Here is a 21,136-nt window from a genome sequence, read left to right on the forward strand (position 1 = left end):
AAATGTGAAATTTGATAGGGCAAGTATTAAGATGTCTTAAATACATGCTGTAAATATTATAAAATTAATAAAGCTTAGAAATAGTAAGGTTATTAGATGATAAGAACATGAACTAGGTGGATAACAATACGAGGAAGAAGAAATGAATTTAAAGAAATTAAGAAGACAGAATTAGTAGAGTTATTTAACTGAGTTTAATAAAGTGCCTCAAAGGAAGTTGTATCTGAAATTTTCTTATCCCTATGGATAAATCAAAATAGAGTTTCAAAAAATTGTTTATCCCATAGGAAGGCAGGAAAAATAAAGAAAGAAAATACAGAAAGAACAAACAGAAAATGAAAACCAGACTTAAGCTCAAATAGATCAATGTTACATTAAGTATAAATGGTCACAATACAACAATTAAAAGACAGATAATGGCAGAGGAGATCCCAAAAACATGTCTCAAAAATATGCTGTCCATAGGAAAATCACTTCAAGTATAATGATATAGATGGGATTAAAAAATATATCATACAAATATTAAATCAATCAGAAGAGGCTCTATTCATATCAGGTGAGGTGGACTTCAGAATTAAGAGTTAGGGACATTATATAATAAAAAATATTTAAAGAAGAATGATTCTAATTCTACATAATCTCTTCCAGAAAATTCAAGAGGGGGAAGAGATTCATTTTTTTTGTTAGTATTACTCTGTACCAAAACCAGACAAAAATGGAACAAAAAGAGAAAATCACAGATTTATCTCTCTTGAATATAGATCAATATCTCACATGCAAAAATCTTTAATGGGAAATAACAATTAATAATTATATATCATAATTGAGTAGGGTTTGTTTCAGTGATGCAAGTCTGGTTAAATATTCAAGAATCAGTTAATATAACCCACCATATTAACAGGATAAAGAAGCAAACTCATATGATCATATCAGCCGATGGAATAAAAGCAATGCAGAAAAAACAAAATTCACCACCCACACATGTAAAAACCTTCAGAAAAATAGGAAAGGGGGGAGGCATTCTCAATGTGATAAGTAGCAACTACAGAACACCTACAGTTAAACTTAAACTTAGTGATAAAAGACTGAATGCTTTCCCACTAAGGTCAGTCCTAAGACAAGGGGGGCTGCCATTATCACTCTTATTTAGTGTAGTTCATTAAGGCAAGAATCAGAAACAAAAGGCATTCAGATTGAAAAGAAATAAATAATACTGTCCTTATTTGCAGATGGTATATTTGTCTGAACAGAAAATCACACAGACTCTATAAAAACAAACTCCTATAATTAACAAGTGAATTCAACAAAGTTATTGGTTTCAAGATAAACCTAGAAAAATTAATTTCATTCAGTATGCTACCAATGAATATGTGGGCACTGAAATACCATGTATAATCCTAAAAAGTAAAATAACTAGATGTATATCTAACAAAACTGGTACAGGACATGTATGCTGAAAACTACACATGATGACAAAAGAAATCAAAGTATATCTAAATAAATGGAGATATATATATACCATATTCATAGATTAGAAAGCTTAACATAGTAAAGATGTCAACTTACCCATTGTTATATATGTTTAACAGAATTCCTATAAATATTTCAGCAAGACATTTTGGAGCTATAGACAAAATTATTCTAAAATTTGTATGAAACGTCAAAGAAACTAAAATATTTAAATCAATTTTGAAATAGAAGTATAAAGTTAGAGGAATCAGTCTACTCAGTTTTAAAGGATTATTATATAGCTAAAGTAATAAAGAATGTGTAGTATTGGTGGAGTTATAGAAACACAGATCAATAGTACAGAATAGAAAACCCAGAAATAGACACTCACCAATATTCCCAATTGAGTTTTTGGACACAGGATAAAAGGCAATTTAATGGAGGAAACAGCCTTTTCAATAAATGTTGTGGGAACAATTGGACATACATAGGCAAAAAAACGACCCTCAACCTGTCTCACACATTATAAAATACTTAAAATAGCCATGTACTTAAATGTCACATAGTTTTACATTTTGAAAAAATTAACAAAACCTTGGGATCTAGGACCAGGCAAAGAATACTTAAAATTGACCACTAGAGCACAATCCATAAAAGGAAAAATTGGACTTCATCGAAATTAAGAACTTTTATTCTGTTAAAGAACCTGATAAGTGATTGAAAATTTTATCTACAGACTTGGAGAAACCATATGCAAACCACATATCCAACAAAGGACTAGATCTAGAATATGTAAAAAACTCTCAAACACACATTTTTTTAAAAAAAACATAGAAAATCGGCAAAAGACACAAATAAACATTTTACAGCAGGGGATTTACAGATGGCAAGTAAGCACATGAAAGATTTTCAACATCCTTAGCCATTAGTGAACACAGATTAAAGCCACAGTAAGATACACACCTATCATAATAGCTAACTAAAAGGTAGTGATAACACCAAATGCTGATGAAGGAACTGGATCACTCATACATGGGTGTTAAGGATATAAAATGGTATAGCCACGTAGAAGTCAGTTTGGAGGTTTCTTAAAACACTAAATATGTTTAACTGCTATATAACCCAGAAATTGCTCTCAGAGAAATGAAGAGATATGTTCACATAAACATCTATACATGCAAGTTTATAGCTGCTTTATTCATAATAGTTAAAAACGGGAAATAATCCAGTTATCTTTCAATAGATGAATAGTGAAGTAACCTGTGGTACATCCATACAATGGAATATTACTCAGTAATGAAAAGGAAGAAACTGTTGAAATATGCAATAAACTGAGTACATTTTCAGAAAATTATACTGAATGAAATCCCAATAGTTCATATCCTGTATGATCCCATTTATATAGCATTTTAAAAATGACAACATTGTGGAAATAGGGAGCAGATAAGTGGTTGCCCAGGGTTAATGAAGCTTGGAACCCGGAATGAAGTATTTGTGATTATAAAAATGCAACATAATTGGTCCTTGGCATGATGGCAATCTTCTGTATCTTCACTCTATTAAGATTCATATCCTGGTTATTATATTGTACTATAGTTTTGCAAGATGCTACCATTGGAGAAAAATGGGTAAGTATACATATGATCTCTCTGTATTATTTCTTCCTTTTTTTGAATTTTAATTTTATTGGAGTGTAGTTGATTTACAATGTTGTGTTCATTTCCGGTGTACAGCAAAGTGATTCAGTTATACATATACATATATTCATTCTTTTTTAGATTCTTTTCTCATATAGGTTATCACAAAATATTGAGTAGAGTTTCCTGTGCTATACAGTATGTCCTTGTTGCTTATCTATCTTATATATAGTGGTGTGTGTATGTTCATCCCAAGCTCCTGATTTATCTCTCCCCCCACCACGTTTCCCCTTCTGTAACCATAAGTTTGTTTTCAATATCTGTGAGCCTGTTACACTTTAGCAAGTAAGTTCATTTGTATTATTTTTAAAATTAGATTCCATATATGAGTGATATCATATATTTGTCTTTGTCTGACTTACTTCACTTAGTATGATAATCTTTAGGTCCATCCATGTTGCTGCAAATGGCATTATCTCATTTTATATGGCTGAGTAATATTCCATTGTATATATGTACCACATCTCTGTATTATTTCTTAAAATTATATGTGCATCTACAATTATCTCAAAATTTTAAAAATAATTTTAAAAAACTAAATGAAATTTTGTTCAGCTGGAGAAGTTTTGGGTGTCAGATTGATAATTCAAAGATTTCAGGATAATTTCATTGAATGATCACACCCTCTTAAATTTCACATTGAGCAGAATTATTATAACATTTGATTATTTGTGAACATTTATTATCTATGGAGCTGCCTCACAAGATCCTGGATTAGATTTAACCTACTAGGGAAAATTATACAATCATCTTTTGCATTGTACTGTCTTTGCTTTATATGGGGAATTATGCAAAGACTTAATTATTGAGAAGGGTAATTAATTAACCTCAGGAAAAAAAATTGTTTCATGGCTATCCATTGATTGTGGTACTGCTTTTAGTCATGCATGTAGGAAGGGGCATAATCATCAGCTTTATCCCTCATAACAAACATTTCAAATCAAAATTTCAATATGTGATTTATAATATGTTCCTGCAGTACTAGTGTCCCACCATGGTTAAAAATCATCTTTATGAAACTATTTCAACATACCTGACTTAATTTCAGCATTGAACAAAATTTTTGTCATTGTTTAGACTTCACTTAAGCTGTATTTGATTATTATAATATAATATGAAATATTGGAAATTCAACAAATTTAGTACTCAAACAACAATGTTCAAGTTTACCTTCCCAAGTACCAAAAAATAAAATGAGGAAAATAATACATTTCCTAATTATCTAACAAAGTGATTGTGAGAAATCAGTTGGAAAACAAATGAGAGGACAATTTATAAAAGTATAACAAGCTAAAAAATAGCCTCTTTCCTATCATTCTTGTAAATATCAATTTGTTGCAATCTAAACATAGTAGGAAATGTTATTCTTCCTCAGCTAAATGGAATGGTAACATTCTCCAGGCTTTTCTCAGGACTACTTTGCTTTCTTACTTTGTTTTGCTTCCCTCAGTAATCATCACACCTTAGGATTCCGGTGCCCGCTATAAGTTGATGACCATTAAGCCTGTATCACTGCATAAGACTTTTTCACTAATGTTTTGAAAATATACACAGTTTCCTGCATATATGTGCATTTGATAGACTCAGTCATCTCCAAAATTGTGCACTTATCTTTCTTTTAAAATTCTATTCCTTTTCTGGCTCTATATCTCATTTAATGACATCATCCACCACTTTGTTTAGCTAGATACTTGGGAATCATCTTTGAGTTTTCTCTCTTCCTTAATTCCTACAATCTATCAATAACTGTCACTAAATTCCATTAATCTCTGTTAAATATATTACCTTTAGCCATTGACTTTTCTCTGTCCCTGCCATTTTGGTTCAGTTGCTCATTCTTTATCATCTGGATTCTTGTAATAGTCTGCTGCATTTCCTCTGTGAGCTCAATCTCAAACCCCTACTTAAAATGCATAAAAAGTTCTACCCCGACCAAAGTTTAACGTTCAACATTAGGGAGAATGCAGGGTCCTTTCTAACCTTTATTACTCTATCCTCAACACAAGTTTTCATCTCAGTTGAATCAACACTTATTTTGTACTTCTATGGTTTCAGAGTCACTTCTACAGATGCTCTCTCTCACACCCATATCAGTGATAAGACTTCACTACCTTGTGCCCTTGATTAACTCTGTTTATCTTTCAGAATTCATCAGAAGCATTACTTCCTAAGGTATACCTTTCCTAATACTTTCACAATAAATTAGGTGTCTCCTTCTTTTATGCTCCATTCACATTCTCACTTATCACAAATACTTGCACAGTATTTAAAATGCTCACTTGGTTGCCTCACACTTCAATCAGACTGTGGCAAGGATTGTGTTTTATTCACAACTTTATTTCAAACCCTTGCAGATTGTTTACCACAACTAGGAGTTCAATAATTGTTGAATGAAGGCACAGATAAATTAATTTGATTGTAAAAATATCTAAAGTGTCTGCTTATATAGCCTTCTTGATTTTGAAGAATATAAAAAGATATTTTGCAAATATCTGAACCAAAGCCCACCTCATACTTTTCTTTTTCTTAGCAAAAGGAGTTTAGTTCACAAAGTGTATATGTGAAATCTGTTTTGAGCAGTATCTCTTTCCAGTGAACAGTGCAGTATATCATGTGAAGACATTTTCAATCATCTCGCTCTCCCCTTAACCCTCACTGCCACCCTTAACCTGAGTAGCTATGAACTTAGAAAGTCTGGCTTTTTCTCCTTAAAGAGGATTGACGTGTAAGAATCAAATATTTTCTCAAGGTTGGAGGTGAACACTTTATTCATCAAGCAATTTAACAGATTCTTTTTCCAACTTACTTCCAAGTGCCTATCTGCAATAAATGTTCTTAGAAATGATGTTCAAAATAAACTTCAATGGTTTACTTTTGATTCATTTTCGGTCCTCCTTCTAGGTAAGGATTTATTGACTTGGTGTGTTAGTTCCGGTGCTTTGCAATGCAGACCCCAAAGTGGGATAGGATAATATACATCTGTGAAGAATAAAGGGGCAGGGGATCAGGAGTAGCCAAAGAGAGCCCATTGACTGTAAGCAGGTCTGACACCTGTGAGAGAAGAGTGTAGGGAGAGGTGGATTACACAGATGGAATCAGACTCCTGTACAGCTCTATGAAAATTTCAACTAGTCTGATGGGAAGTCCTTAAGCCAAAGGTTCCTGTTAGAGTACGAATATCCCCACCATGTACAGACATTAGCAAGTGGACATACAGCCTCAGTGCAGACATGGTTGTGGATTCTCACAGGTGGCAGCTAAGGCTGTCAGTTGAATATGCTTTGTAGCAGGGTAACTGAGAACCCTATTTTCCTAGTGTCACACTTAGGTCTGAGCAGGGTATACAGAATTATGCCTTTATGGATAATTTTAACTATTATTATATTTTTTATCATCCAGAAAAATAAAGCTACTTCTAATCATTGAGAGATTTAAGTCATATCAGGTTATCAAGCATAGTGTGGGAGAGCACCACACTTGGAAGAACAGAGCCAGCGTTTTCCTTCAGGTTTCACTACCACTTTTAACAAAATATGATCTATAAGTATATGTCTGAAATATCCCTGTGTATATTTTAGAGGATTTGGAATAATCTGTTATAATATCTCAAAAGTCATTTGCTCTTATATTATCATTTAATTCCTTCAATTAAAACAAAACTAACAATTGTTCATTTAAATGACCCCAAATCCCTAATTTATTAAGGTCTTTCAAAGATAATAGACCTTGTCAATATTTTGACATAACTAAATCCCATGAAATACTTATTATATAAATTGAAGTAATGTACGCTGCTCGGAATCACTGTAGTAATAAATAGAGCTTAGATTTTAGAGTCAGAATTGAATTGGACCCCTGGTGCTTCTTTTAAGTAATTGAACATCACTGAATTTGTTTCATTGTCTATTAAACAGGAAAAGAAAATAAGAGAAACTTTGTAAGGTTTTGAGAATCATCTGAGATAAATTTTGTAAAGAATTTATTGTAGTGTTGAGCATATAATAGATACTGAAAAAAGTGTACACTTGGGAGTCCAAGTATGGTCATCAGTCTTACTAAGAAAATTTATTAATTTATAAGTTAATATTTGTAGAAGCTAATACATCTAAAAATAGTCACCATTTTAATTTAATAAGCATTTCTAATCTATTTTCTTAATTGCCTAATGGGGATATTAATATTACATAATTTACAGATTGCTGTGAGGATTACATATGAAAGTGAATATCAACTGAATTACCCATGCATGTATGTATGTATCTACTAAATGCCTATCAAGTTTATAATATGAAACAAGTATTCAAAAATATTAGCTATGGTCATCCTTATTGTTCTCATTTTAGTAATTCTCACCTTTCTCTTCTGTCATCATCAAAAATTTCATCAAGTTCCATGAGGGACAACTTTGTATTTTGTAACAAAACCTCTATGAGGTAGAAAAGGTTCATTAATATTTGTTTTATGGATGACACTGGCCCAGAGAAAAAATATAACTATTAGGAGTTATGAGGATGTGCAATCATTTAAAAAGGTGTATTAGGAAGTAAAACAGAAGGCAACTGCTTTCCAGTTCTTTTGATTTTTTCCCCTTTTCATTATGTTTTTTTTTAATGTAGTGTTAGTTTCAGGTGTACAGCACAGTGATTCAGTTATACATACATACATATCTTCTTTTTCAGATTCTTTTATAAGTTATCACAAACTATTGGGTATAGTTCTCTTTGCTATACAGCAGGTCCTTGTTGGTTATCTATTTTATATACAGTAGTGTGTAAATGTTAATCCCAACCTCCTAATTTATCTATTCCACTCCCTTTCCCCTTTGGTAACAATGTTTGTTTCCTATGTCTGTGAGGCTCTTTCTGTTTTGTAAAAAAAGTTCATTTGTATCTTTCTTTTTATATTTCACATATAAGTGATATCATATATTTGTCTTTCACTGTCTGACTTACTTCACTTAGTATGATAATCTCTAGGTCCATCCATGTTGCTGCAAATGGCATTATTCATTCCTTTTTATGGCTAAGTAATATTCCATTACACACACACACACACACACACACACACACACACACACACACACCACGTCTTCTTTATCCATTCATCTGTCGTGGACATTTAGGTTGCTTCCATGTCTCGGCTATTGTAAATAGTGCTGCAATGAACATGGAGGTGCACATATTATTTCCTAATTATAGTTTTCTCTGGATATATGCCCAGGAGTGGAATTGCAGGATCATATGGTAACTCTATTTTTAGGTTTTTAAGGAAGCTCCATACTGTTCCCCATAGTGACAATACCAATTTACATTCCGATCAACAGTGTTGGAGGGTTCTTTTTTCTCCACACCCTCTCCAGCATTTATTATCTTTAGACTTTTTTTTTTTTTTTTTTTTTTTTTTTGGTCTGTGCCGTGCGGCATATGGGGATCTTAGTTCCCTGACCAGGGATCGAATCTGTGCCCCCTGCAGTGGAAGTGTAGAGACCTAACCACTGGACTGCCAGAGAAGTCCCTATCTGTAGACTTTTTGATGATGGCCATTCTGACTAGTGTGAGGTGATACCTTATTGTAGTTTTGATTTGCATTTCCCTAATAATTAGTGACGTTGAGAATTTTTTCATGTGCCTGTTGGCAAACTGTATGTCTTCTTTGGAGAAATGTCTATTTAGATCTTCTGCCCATTTTTTGATTGGGCTGTTTGTTTGTTTTTTGATATTGACCTGTATGAGGTGTTTATATATTTTGGAAACTAATCCCTTGCCAGTTGCATTGCTTGCAAATATTTTCCCCATTCTATAGGTTGCCTTTTCGTTTTGTTTATGGTTTCCTTTCCTGTGCAAAAGCTTTTAAGTTTAATTTGGTCCCATTTGTTTATTTTTGTTTTTATTTCCATTTCTTTTTTTTAAAATTTTATTTTATTTATTTTTTTATACAGCGGGTTCTTATTTGTTATCCATTATATATATATTAGTGTATATATGTCAATCCAATTTCTTTGGAGGCAGATCCAAAAAGATATTGCTGTGACTTATGTCAGTGTTCTGCCTATGATTTACTCTAGGAGTTTTATAGTATCCAGTGTTACGTTTAGGTCTTTAATCCATTTTGAGTTTATTTTTGTGTCTGGTATTACAAAGTGTTCTAATTTCATTCTTTTACATGTACCTGACCAGTTTTCCCAGCACCACTTATTGAAGAGACTGTCTTTTCTGCAACGTATATTCTTGCCTCCATTGTCATAGATTAATTGACCATAGATGTGTTGGTTTATTTCTGGGCTTTCTCTCCTGTTCCATCAATCTATGTCTGTTTTTTTGTGCCAGTACAATACTGTTTTGATGACCGTAGCCTTGTAGCATAGTCTGAAGTCAGGGAGCCTGATTCCTCTAGCTGTTTTTCTTTCTAAGATTGTTTGTCTATTCAGGGTCTTTTGTATTTCCATACAAATTTAAAATTTTTTGTTGTAGTACTGTGAAAAATGCCATTGGTAGTTTGATAGGGATTACATTGAATCTGTAGATTGCCTTGGGTACTATGGTCATTATAACAATATTAATTCTTCCAATCCAAGAACATGGTATATCTTTCCATCTGTTTGTTTCATCTTCAATATCTTTTATGTGTCAGTTTTCGGAGTACAGGTCTTTTGCCTTCTTAGGTAGGTTTATTCCCAGGTATTTTATTCTTTTTGATGTAATGGTATATGGGATTGTTTCTTGAATTTCTCTTTCTGATCTTTTGTTGTCAGTGTATAGAAATGCAACACATTTCTGTGTATTAACTTGTATCCTGCAATGTTACTGAATTCACTGCTGAGCTCTAGTAGTTTTCTGATAGCATCTTTAGGATTTTCTATGTGTAGTATCATGTCATCTGTAAGTAGTGACAGTTTTACTTCTTTTCCCGTATGGATCCCTTTTCCTTATGTGTAATGAAAAAGCTAATTAAAATAATATAACCCAAGTTGAAAACAAAAAATACCAAATGGATTTGAAGACAGACCTAAGTGAAGTCTTGAAATGTTGCACTCATTGCTAGTTTAGTGTACTGTCAGTTTTTCTTTACTTCACAAGGAGTAATAGCATAAGAAAAATGTATTCAATTTAAGCTGCATTGAGAGAATAAAGTAATGAATTATTAATTTGAGGTAGCTTGAGAGAAATTCAAGTATTTAAAGTAGTGAAGTTTAAATGAACAGAATGTAAAAACTCCTAATGTGCTTTATTTATTTTTTTAAATTAATTAATTAATTCATTCATTTTTGGTTGTGTTTGGTCTTCATTGCTGTGCACAGGCTTTCTCTAGTTGTGGTGAGTGGGGGCTACTCTTTGATGCAGTGCATGGGCTTCTCATTGTGGTGGCTTCTCTTGTTGCGGAGCATGGGCTCTAGGCGTGCGGGCTCAGTAGTTGTGGCACACAGGCTTAGTTGTTCCACTGCATGTGTGATCTTTCTGGACCAGGGATTGATCCCATGTCCCCTGCATTGGCAGGTGGATTCTTAACCACTGCATCACCAGGGAAGTCCACCTAAATGAGCTTTAAAAGGCACAGCCCCTTATGTACATTTGATATAATTACTGCTAATTTTAATATATTATAGAAATAGTTATCACTTGTAGTACTGTTCATAAGTAGGAAGGTATGTGACCTAAAGTTGTATTCAAATTTTCTCTTTCTTGACATCTTGTTCTCTTATTTTTGATGGTAATAGTATGACAAGATAGAGGAAAATGTTCATGTCCTGGAATGCCCTGAGTAAAAACATTTCAGTGCAAAGGAAAAGTCCATAAAATCTGCTGTACACATCACTTTTGTCTGTTGAAAGATATTTTGCTCTTATCTGATTGTAATGAAAGAGAAACAACAAACAGAGGCAATTTTTTATGAGTTTAGGATTACAGAATTTAGTATAAGGGATGGGCATAGTGTGTGTGTGGATTCAATATTTTATTTGCTGTTATAATTTAAGTGAAACTATTTTCTCAAGATCAGTTGTTGTTAACAATGATACTTATGTCTTTTCATGTGACTGTAATAAACTAATCCAATTCTCCAAGCCAAGTACAATGGTCATTTAACAGTGAATATGCAGTTTTATCTTATTTCATTGTAAAACCTATATAAATTGGTTTTGATACTGTACTCTTATGTTACTTTCAAGGAATTTGTTTCCTCTATTAAATAAAGACTTGTGTTTTTCTGTTTCCAAGAAATAGACTACTAGAGTCCTCTGTTTTCTTTCTGCTTTCTCTCCTAGGTTGTGGATATAGGCATTGTTTTGCTTTGGTATCCATTGTTCCATCAGTTACACTCTTGATGTCCAGACTCATTGTCATTAAAACCCTTACAAGTAAATACATTTGATTTATACTAAATAAAGCTTGTACTCCTTTCTTACTACAAAGTTCATAATCAAAATCGTAAAATATTATATATATATATATATATATATATATATACATAGTAAATTCTAATTCAATTTTCTGATAACTTATAGATAATATATTTAAACTACAGTGTAGTGTCACTGAACAGGTAGTTAAGATAAACATATAGAAGAAAAACTTTGCTCATTTCAAAATTCAACTTTACTACTCTCGTCTACATCTATTAACTCAGCTTGTGGAACTAAGGCCTGGTAGTGTGAGGTTTTTTCCTTTTTTTTAATTCAGCTTTTAAAAATGCAAGTATAGTTGATTTACAATATTATGTTAGTTTTAGGTGTAAAACATGGTGATGCAGTATTTTTAGAGATTATACTCCATTTAAAGTTATTACAAAACAATTGATATATTTCCCTATGCTGTACAATATGTCCTTGTTGCTTATTTATTTTATACATAATAGTCTGTATATCTTAATCTCCTACACTTACCTCACCACTCCCCACTTCCCTCTCCCCACTGGTAGCCACTAGTTCATTCTCTATATTGGCTAGTCTGTTACTGTTTAGTGATATACATTTGTGTGTGTGTGTGTGTGTGTTTTTTTAGATTTTATTTATAGGTGATAATATAGAGTACTTGTCTTTCTCTGTCAGACTTATTTCACTAAGCATAATGCTCTCTAGGTCCATCCAGTTATTGCAAATGGCAGAATTTCATTATTTTTTTTATGGCTGAGGAATATTCCATTGTATATATACTCCATATCATTTTTGCCCATTAATCTGTTGATGAGCATTTAGATGGCTTCCATATTTTAGCTATTATAAATAATGCTGCTGTGAATATTAAGGTATGCATATCTTCATATCTTTTAGAATTACTGTTTTTGTTTTCTTCTGCTATATGGCCAGAAGCCTAATTTCTGGATCATATGGTAGTTCTATTTTTTAGTTTTTTGAGGAACCTAATTTACAATCCCACCAAGAGTGTACTGGTGTTCCCTTTTTTCCACATCCTACACAATATTTGTTATTTATAGACTTTTTCATGATAATATTTTGAAAGGTATGAGGTGATATCTCATTGTGGTTTTGATTTGTATTTCTTTGATGTTAAGGAATGTTGAGCATTTGTTCATGTGCCTGCTGGCCATCTGCATAACTACTTGTGAAAAATGACTATTCAGGTCTTCTGCCCATTTTTTTATTGGGTCCTTTTTTGATATTGAATTGAATGAGCTGATTATACATTTTGGATATTAACTCTCATCAGTCATATCTTTGCAAATATTTTCTCCCAGTCCATAGGTTGTCTTTTCATTTTTGTTGATGGTTCTCTTTGCTGTGCAAAAGCTTTTAAGTTTAATTAAACACCATTTGTTTATTTTTTGCTTTTATTTATTTTGCCTTAGGAGGCAGACTAAAACAATATTGCTACAATTTATGTCAAAGAGTGTCCTGCCTATGTTCACTTCTAGGAGCTTCATAGTTTCTGGTCTTACATTTAGGGTTTTAATCCATTTTGAATTTATTTTTCATATATTTGTGAGGAAATATTCAAATCACATGGACCTGTCCAGTTTTCCAAGCACCACTTACTGAAGAGAATGTCTTTTCTCCATTATATATTCTTGCCCCTTTTGTCGTAGATTAATTGACCGTAGTGTGTGGGTTTATTTCTGCGTTCTCTATTCTGTTTAATTTATCTGTATGTTTATTTTGGTGCCAGTACCATGCTGTTTTGATTGCTGTAGCTTTGTATTATAGTCTGAAGTCAGGGAACTTGATACCTCAAGCTTTGTTGTTTTTTCGCAAGATTGCCTTGACCATTAGGGGTCTTTTGTGGTTCTGTATAAATTTTAGGATTACTGGTTCTAATTCTGTGAAAAAAATGTCCTGTGTATTGTGATAAGGGTTACAGTGAATCTGTAGATCACTTTCAGTAGTATGGACATTTTGACAATATTAACTCTTCTAATCCCAGATCATGGGATATTTTTCCATTTCTTTGTAATATTTTCAACTTCCTTCATCTGTGTTTTATAGTTTGCACATTATAAGTCTTTCACCTCCTTGGGTAAGTTTACTCCTTGGTATTTTATTTTTCTTGATGTAATTGTAAATGAGATGGTTTCCTTAATTTCTCTTTCTTATAGTTCATTAATAATGTATAAAAAAGCAACAGATATCTGTACATTAATCTCATTAATTAAAATCTGCAACTTTACTGAATTCATTTACTAGTTCTGATAGTTCTGGAGACTGTAGGGTATTTTACATATAGCATAATGTCATCTGCAAATAAGGACAGTTTTACTTCTTCCCTTCCAATTTGAATGTCTTTTATTTCTTTTCCTTGTCTGATTGCTGTGGCTAGGTCTTCCAATACTATCTTAAATAGAGGTGGTGAGAGTGGGCATCCTTGTCTTGTTTCTGATTTTAGAGGAAAAGCTTCTCAGTTTATCACCATTGCATATAATATTAGCTGTGGGTTTGTCACAAATGTTCATTATATTGAGATATGTTCCCTCTATACTCACTTTGATGAGAGTTTTTATCATGAATGGATATTGAATTTTGTGAGATCCTTTTTCTGCATCTGTTGAGATGATCATGTGATTTTTGGTATCAATTGTTATTTTTCATCCTTCATTTTTATTTTTTATTTGGGTCCTCTCTCTTTTCTTCTTGATGAGCCTGGCTAAAGGTTTATTAATTTTTGTTCATCTTTTCATAGAAGCAGCTTTTAGTTTCATTGGTCTTTTCTATTGTTTTTTGTTTGTTTTTTGGTCTATGTATTATTTATTTACTCTCTGATCTTTATTATTTCCTTTCTTCTGCTGACTTTGGGCTTTGTTTTGCTTTTTCTAATTCCTTTAGTTGAAAGGTTGGGTCATTTATTTGAGATTTTTGTTTCATGAAGTATGCTTGTATCACATAAACTTCCCTCTTAGAACTGCTTTTTCTGCATCTCATAGATATTGGAAAGTTTGTATTTCCATTTTCATTTGTCTTGAGGTATTTTCTGACTTCCTCTTTGATTTCTTCATTGACCCAGTGATTTTTTAGTAGTATGTTTTTTAGTCTCCATGCATTTGTGCTTTTCCCATTTTTCTTCCCATAATAGATTTCTAGTTTCATACCACTGTGGCCTGAAAAATGTTTTATATAATTTCTATCTTCTTAAAATTGATGAGATTTGTTTTGTGGCCTAGCATGTGATCTTTCCTGGAGAATGTGCTATGTGAACTTGAAAAGAATGTGCATTCTGCTGTTTTGTGATAGAATGTCCTGTAGATATCTATTAAGTCCAACAGGTTTGTTGTGTCATTTAAGACCACTGTTGCTTTATTGATTTTCTGTCTGTATGTTCTGTCCATTGGTGCAAGTGGGGTGTTAAAGTTACCTACTATTATTGTACAGTTGTCAGTTTCTCCCTTTATATCTGTTAGTATTTGCTTTATATATTTAGGTGGTCCTTTATTAGATGCATATATGTTAACAAGTTTAATATCCTCTTCTTTGTTGATCCCTTTATCACTATATAATGCCTTTCTTTGTCTTTTGTTATAGACTTTGTTTTAAAGTCTGTATGTCTGATATGAGTTCTGCTACACCTGCCTTCATGTTTCCATTTGCATGAAATATCTTTTTCCATCCCTTCACTTGCAGTCTGTGTGTGTCTTTAGCTTATAAGTGAGTCTCTTGTAGGCAGAATATTGAAGGGTCTTGTTTTCTTATGCAATCAGTCACCTTTTGATTGAAGCATTTGGTCTATCAACATTTAAAATAATTATTGATAGGTTTGTACAATTGCCATTCTATATCCTGTTTTCCAATTGGTTTTTTTCTTTTTAGTTCTTCCCTGTTCATTTCTACTTCTTTTAGTTTCTTTCCTTGTACTTTGATAATTTTCTTTAGTGGTATACTTTTGTTTCTTTCTCTCTTGTTTTTGTGTGTCTATTATAGGTTTTTGATTTGTGGTCACCATGGGGATCATATATTTTGACCTATAACTGTATCTATTTATTTTAAATAGGTTGTCCTTTAAGTTCAAACATGTTCTAAAATAACTGCAGTTTTACTCCCTTCTCCCACACTTTCTGTTTTTGATGTCATATTTTACATCTTCATCTATATCTCTTTACTGATTATTATAGTTGTAATTTATTTTACTTTTTTTTGTATTTAATCTTTATATTAGCTTATTTAAGTTGTTGATCTCCAGCTTTTACTACAGACTTGTCTTTAATAATGGGATTTTCTTCTTTTCTATGGATACTTAGTTCTTGTTATAGCCTTTTATTTTCTAGTTCGAGAAGACTCTAACATTTTTTTAGGGTCTGGTTAGTACTGATAAACTGTTTTAGTTTTTCATTGTCTGAGAAGTTCTTTATCTCTCCTTTAATTATAAATAATGATCTTGCTGGCTAGAATAACTTAGGTTGCAGGTTTTTCCCTTTCAGCACTTTAAATATATCATGCCACTCCCTTATGATCTGCCAAGTGTTTGCAAGAAAATCAGCTGATAGCCTTATGGGGGTTCCCTTTTATATGACTATTTTTCTTTTTCTGCCTTTAGAATTCTCTCTTTAACTTTTGCCATTTTTGTTATGGTATGTCTTGATGTGGATCTGTTTGGCTCATCTTGTTTGGGGCCCTGAAATTGGATATCTGTTTCCTTCTTCAAGATTGAGAATTTTTCAGCTGTAATTTCATTAAATACATTTTTGACCCCTTCTCTCTCTCTTGTCTCCTTCTGGAACTGCTGCAATGCGAATATTGATATGCTTGATGTTGTACCAGACATCCTTTAAATTATTACCATTTTTTAAATTTGTTTTTCTTTTTGTCATTCTGATTGGGTGATTTCCATTATTCTGTCTTCCAGATCATTTATGCATCCTTCTGTAATACCTGGTCCACTGTTCATTTCTTCTATTGTGTTTTATTTTTTTTTTCAATTATTGTATTCTTCAGTTCTGACTGGACTTTTTCATATTTTCTAGTTTCTTATTAAAATTTTCACTGTGTTCCTCTATTCTTTCCCATAATTCAGTTAGTGTTCTTACTAATAATGCTTTGAATTATTTATCTATGAAGTTATTTATTTCCATTTCACTATTTGTTTTTAAAGAGTTTTCTCTTGCTCTTCAGTTGAGACAAATTCTGTCTTCTCATTTTTCCTTATCTTTTAATATCTCTATGAAATTAGGTGAAACAGTTACCTATGGAAGTCTTTTTTTTTGGTGGTACATGGGCCTCTCACTGTTGTGGCCTCTCCCGTTGTGGAGCACAGGCTCCAGATGCACAGGCTCACTGGCCATGGCTCACGGGCCTAGCCACTCCACAGCATGTGGTATCTTCCCGGACCAGGGCACGAACCCATGTCCCCTGCATCAGCAAGTGAACTCTAAACCACTGTGCCACCAGGGAAGCCCCCTATGGCAGTCTTGAAGAGGCACCCTTATGTGGGAGTATTCCTATACAGTATCTGTGTGCCCAGTGACTTTAGTGGGAGAACTGGTTTTGACATGAACACAAGGCACGCCTTACCTCAGTGTTTGCTGGCAGCTATCACCTTGGTAGGAGGTGGGGCTGGAGATGCAGGGGTTAGGTCTGGAGCCAGGTGTGAGGTGGGGCTTCGCCTCTGCCCAATGTCCATCATCACCCTGTCAGGAGCAGTGTCAAGTCCCAAACTGCTGGAGCAGAAGCCTTGAGATTCCAGTCTGAACTGACTCAGTTCTCTTTAAATGTGTGCTCTTCCTTATCCCAGTACCAGGACCCTCAGTCCCAGAGGGGAGCAGTGCTGGAGCAAGAGTGGGTGGTGTGGGTATTCACTGAAGGTCAGCACCTGAAGGTCAGTGGCAATCTGGCCACTGTCAGAGATCCGGACTGCTTCTGATATACTGTGCAATCACCAGTAATATCTTCCCCTTCCAGAATTAAAATTATTTAAAATATTTGGTTTACTGCCATCTTCCAGAATCAAAATTATTTATCATCTTCCAGAATCAAAATTATTTAAAATATTTGGTTTACTGCATTCTCATACTTTTGCATTTATTATGAAAACTATTAAATAGAGCCCAATTTGCATCAACTTGTTTCATATTTTTTTGTTTTAAGGCTCCATGTTGCTTTTATACAATTTTTGACTTTATCTTTAACAATAGAGATTATGGTGCTTTTGGCTTTATTCTGTCCAGTATCTGGAAGAGCGCAGAACTCTTCTTAATCATATAAGTGCAGTGTTTCTCAAATGACTGACTCTTCCTTAAAAATCATATTTAGATATGAGACTTTTAAGCTTCAGTTGTTTTGAGAGTTGTCATATTTTCCTCTGATTATAACAGCAGTCAGATCCCATTTCCTTCTTTCTTCTATTAGGTGAACAGAAAAAAAAAATATATATATATATATATATATTTTTTTTTTTTTTTGCCTAGTTCTGCACCTCTCCCTCCCACTGCTAGTTTCTTGCAAAAAAATATTTATTCGGCACTTAATCTAGCCAAGCATTGCATTTGGCACTGGGGATGCATAGTTCAAAAAAGACACAATTGCCATATTTAAGGTGCTTTACCTAAGCAGAGAGAGGTTAAGATTGATATGCTTCTCTTGTTACTTTAAGGGCTAGACATTTCTGTGAATATATCAGAAATGACTATGTGAAAATTTATTTCCACTACGAGCTTCTTGCACAATTTCCCCACTTGTCTTAGATTATAACTTTGCTTCCATGTAATCATAAACAAATTTCGAGAGAGGGAGATAAACTATACTTTCTGTAAATTCTTCTAGCATCCTTGGATGAAATCTTTTGTGGATTAAATATTGCTTCATACTTTATGAATATTCAATTAAAACAGTTACTCTCAGTTTGACTTTGGAAGAGCTTTGAATTCATTGGAATATGTGGGTTTGAAAAATGTGAGGGTTATTATTAGTGAAATTTTTACAAGGACATTCTTATTTAATTCCAGATTTTGAATTAAAAGCACTTTCAGAATCACCATTAAGAAAAGTTATGTTGCATTTATGGAGCATAGGTTGTTTTAGATATATCAGCTCATTTTTTTCCTACATCAACCATGGAGTGAGAAGACAGTATACTGTAAAGTGTTGCTTTTCCCAGTTTACTGTGCAGAGGAATCACCTGGGGATCTGTTTAAAATGCAGATTCTAGATCAATAGGGGTCTGAGCTCTAGACAGCTTTTCTACATGTCTAACAAGCTTCCCAGTTATGCTAATTTTGTTTCTCCAGGGACCATAGTTTGAAGAGCAAAGCTGTAAATAAACCCATTAAACATAGTCTGGAAATATAAACTTTATCCTCACATCTCATTGTTCAGTTGATGACCTAAAGCAAATTACTTTACCTCTGGGCTGAGTCTTTTCATTAATAAAGAAAAGATATTAGAGTTTTATTATTTTTCATAATCAAGAAGCTACTGATCACTGAGGTAGAGATATTTCTCAAATTCACGAGTAGTGACTACTCTTGTTTTCTGACTTTAGGTGTTCTAATGGCAAGTTGAAGCTTTCACTTTATCATACAAACAATGGAACCTGAACCCATTTATATAGAGCATCATAGCTAAAAATAAGAGAAATCTTTCAGAGCTAGTTTATAATATACCTTGAGAAATTTTAGTAAATTGGATGGTTATTACTATGATGGATTTTATATTTTTCATGCTATACCAATAGTTTTCTATTTTATTCATTTCCACTATTCATTACTTTTATACCATAGCCCTTTTCTCTACTTTTAAACAACCCTTGACCAAGTGATAGCAGCACCTTTAAGCAAAGCTATTTTTCACAGCAGTCTTACATAAATGCCAGCTGTGATTTCATTTATACTGAATCACTGTAATTCCTGAAACAATTTATGAAGTCGTTTATGCAACCCTGACTTCAACTTATATTCTCATGAAATCAAGGTATGTGGAGACCATACTCATCTGTATTTTTCTATGGTTTATTTTTGTAACTAAGGTTTGGCTTGCAGATGTAAATTTATTGGCATGCCTTCATTGACTAGTAGAAGCATCCTTCTAAAGCAAAGTATGGAGAAAAATCTAAATATGCTTACATGCAAGTGTATTGTGTACCTCACTGGCAGTGTTGTAGTTACTGCCTCTTCCAGTCTACATGATAGTGTTTTTGAATGGATAAACAGGTGCACATGAGCATAGGACCAAGTCTACCCCCAAACACAAGTGACCAGTGTGTTTCTGCATATTTAGGCCAACTGGTGGTTTTTTATTGACTGCAGATGGTTACTGGCTATGCAATAAAAAGCTTCCAGTTGACTGATTACATTCTTAAATAACCCTAAAGTTTCTTTTGCTCATGGCTGGGAGCTCCAATTGGTACTCAAATGTAAAAGAATAAATGTGAGCCCACATGAAGGCCTTACAACCCAGATGTGCCCTTGAAGCCAATAGAGATTTCAAGCCTCATTTACAGCCTCAGGCTCATCTTGATATTTTAAGAACCCAAAGAAATGAGCCAGTTTCAACTCTACTCATCTTTCCCTAAGGGCTTCACAAGTTTATAAATATTGCTTCCTGGGGCCCAGCTGAAAGCATTGAAGGAGACCCAGAGTCAAAATATATATGTAAATTTTTCATGTTTGGAACATTTCTAATAACAGTACTGGCTGTGAAGGTGCTTCAAAAAATGCAGCAAATGTGTTTTAGGTGTCAACAATGTTTATTAATCAACTGGATGTGGGGAGCCACACAGACATACACATATACACACATGCACACCTGCACACACAGTAATGTATATTTTACCCTCCATTGTTCTATAATCATGTTGAGAATCCATATGAATAAATATAGAGTGAGGAAGAATGTGATTGGAACTATAAGAAGGATATTTAAAAATGCTATTAAAAAATCTGAAAAAGAGTGGGCAATACTCTTCTTGCTGTGGGGATAGAGAAAGGAGTAGAGGAAAAATGTCCTGGCCTTTCCTCAGGTATAATTTTTTTTTCTTTTTTTTTTCTGTAATGTATGCATTTTATTAAATCTTTATTGGAGTATAATTGCTTTACAATAGTGTGTTAGTTTCTGCTTTATAACAAAGTGAATCAGTTATACATATACATATGTTCCCATATCTCTTCCCTCTTGCATCTCCCTCCCTCCCACACTCCTTATCCCACCCCTCTAGGTGGTCACAAAGCACCGAGCTGATCTCCCTGTGCTATGCAGCTGCTTCCCACTTGCCATGTATTTTACGTTTGGTAGTGTATATATGTCCATGCCACTCTCTCACTTTGTCACAGCTTAACCTTCCCCCTCCCCATATCCTCAAGTCCATTCTCTAGTAGGTCTGTGTCTTGATTCCTGTCTTACCCCTAGGTTCTTCATGACATTTTTTTTTCTTAGATTCCATACATATGTGTTAGCATATGGTATTTGTCTTTCTCTTTCTGACTTACTTAACTCTGTATGACAGACTCTAGGTCCATCCACCTCACTACAAATAACTCAATTTGGTTTCTTTTTATGGCTGAGTAATATTCCATTGTATATATGTGCCACATCTTCTTTATCCATTTATCCGATGATGGACACT

Source organism: Delphinus delphis, chromosome 3 (genome assembly GCF_949987515.2).
Source record: "Delphinus delphis chromosome 3, mDelDel1.2, whole genome shotgun sequence".
Taxonomy (NCBI): Eukaryota; Metazoa; Chordata; class Mammalia; order Artiodactyla; family Delphinidae; genus Delphinus; species Delphinus delphis.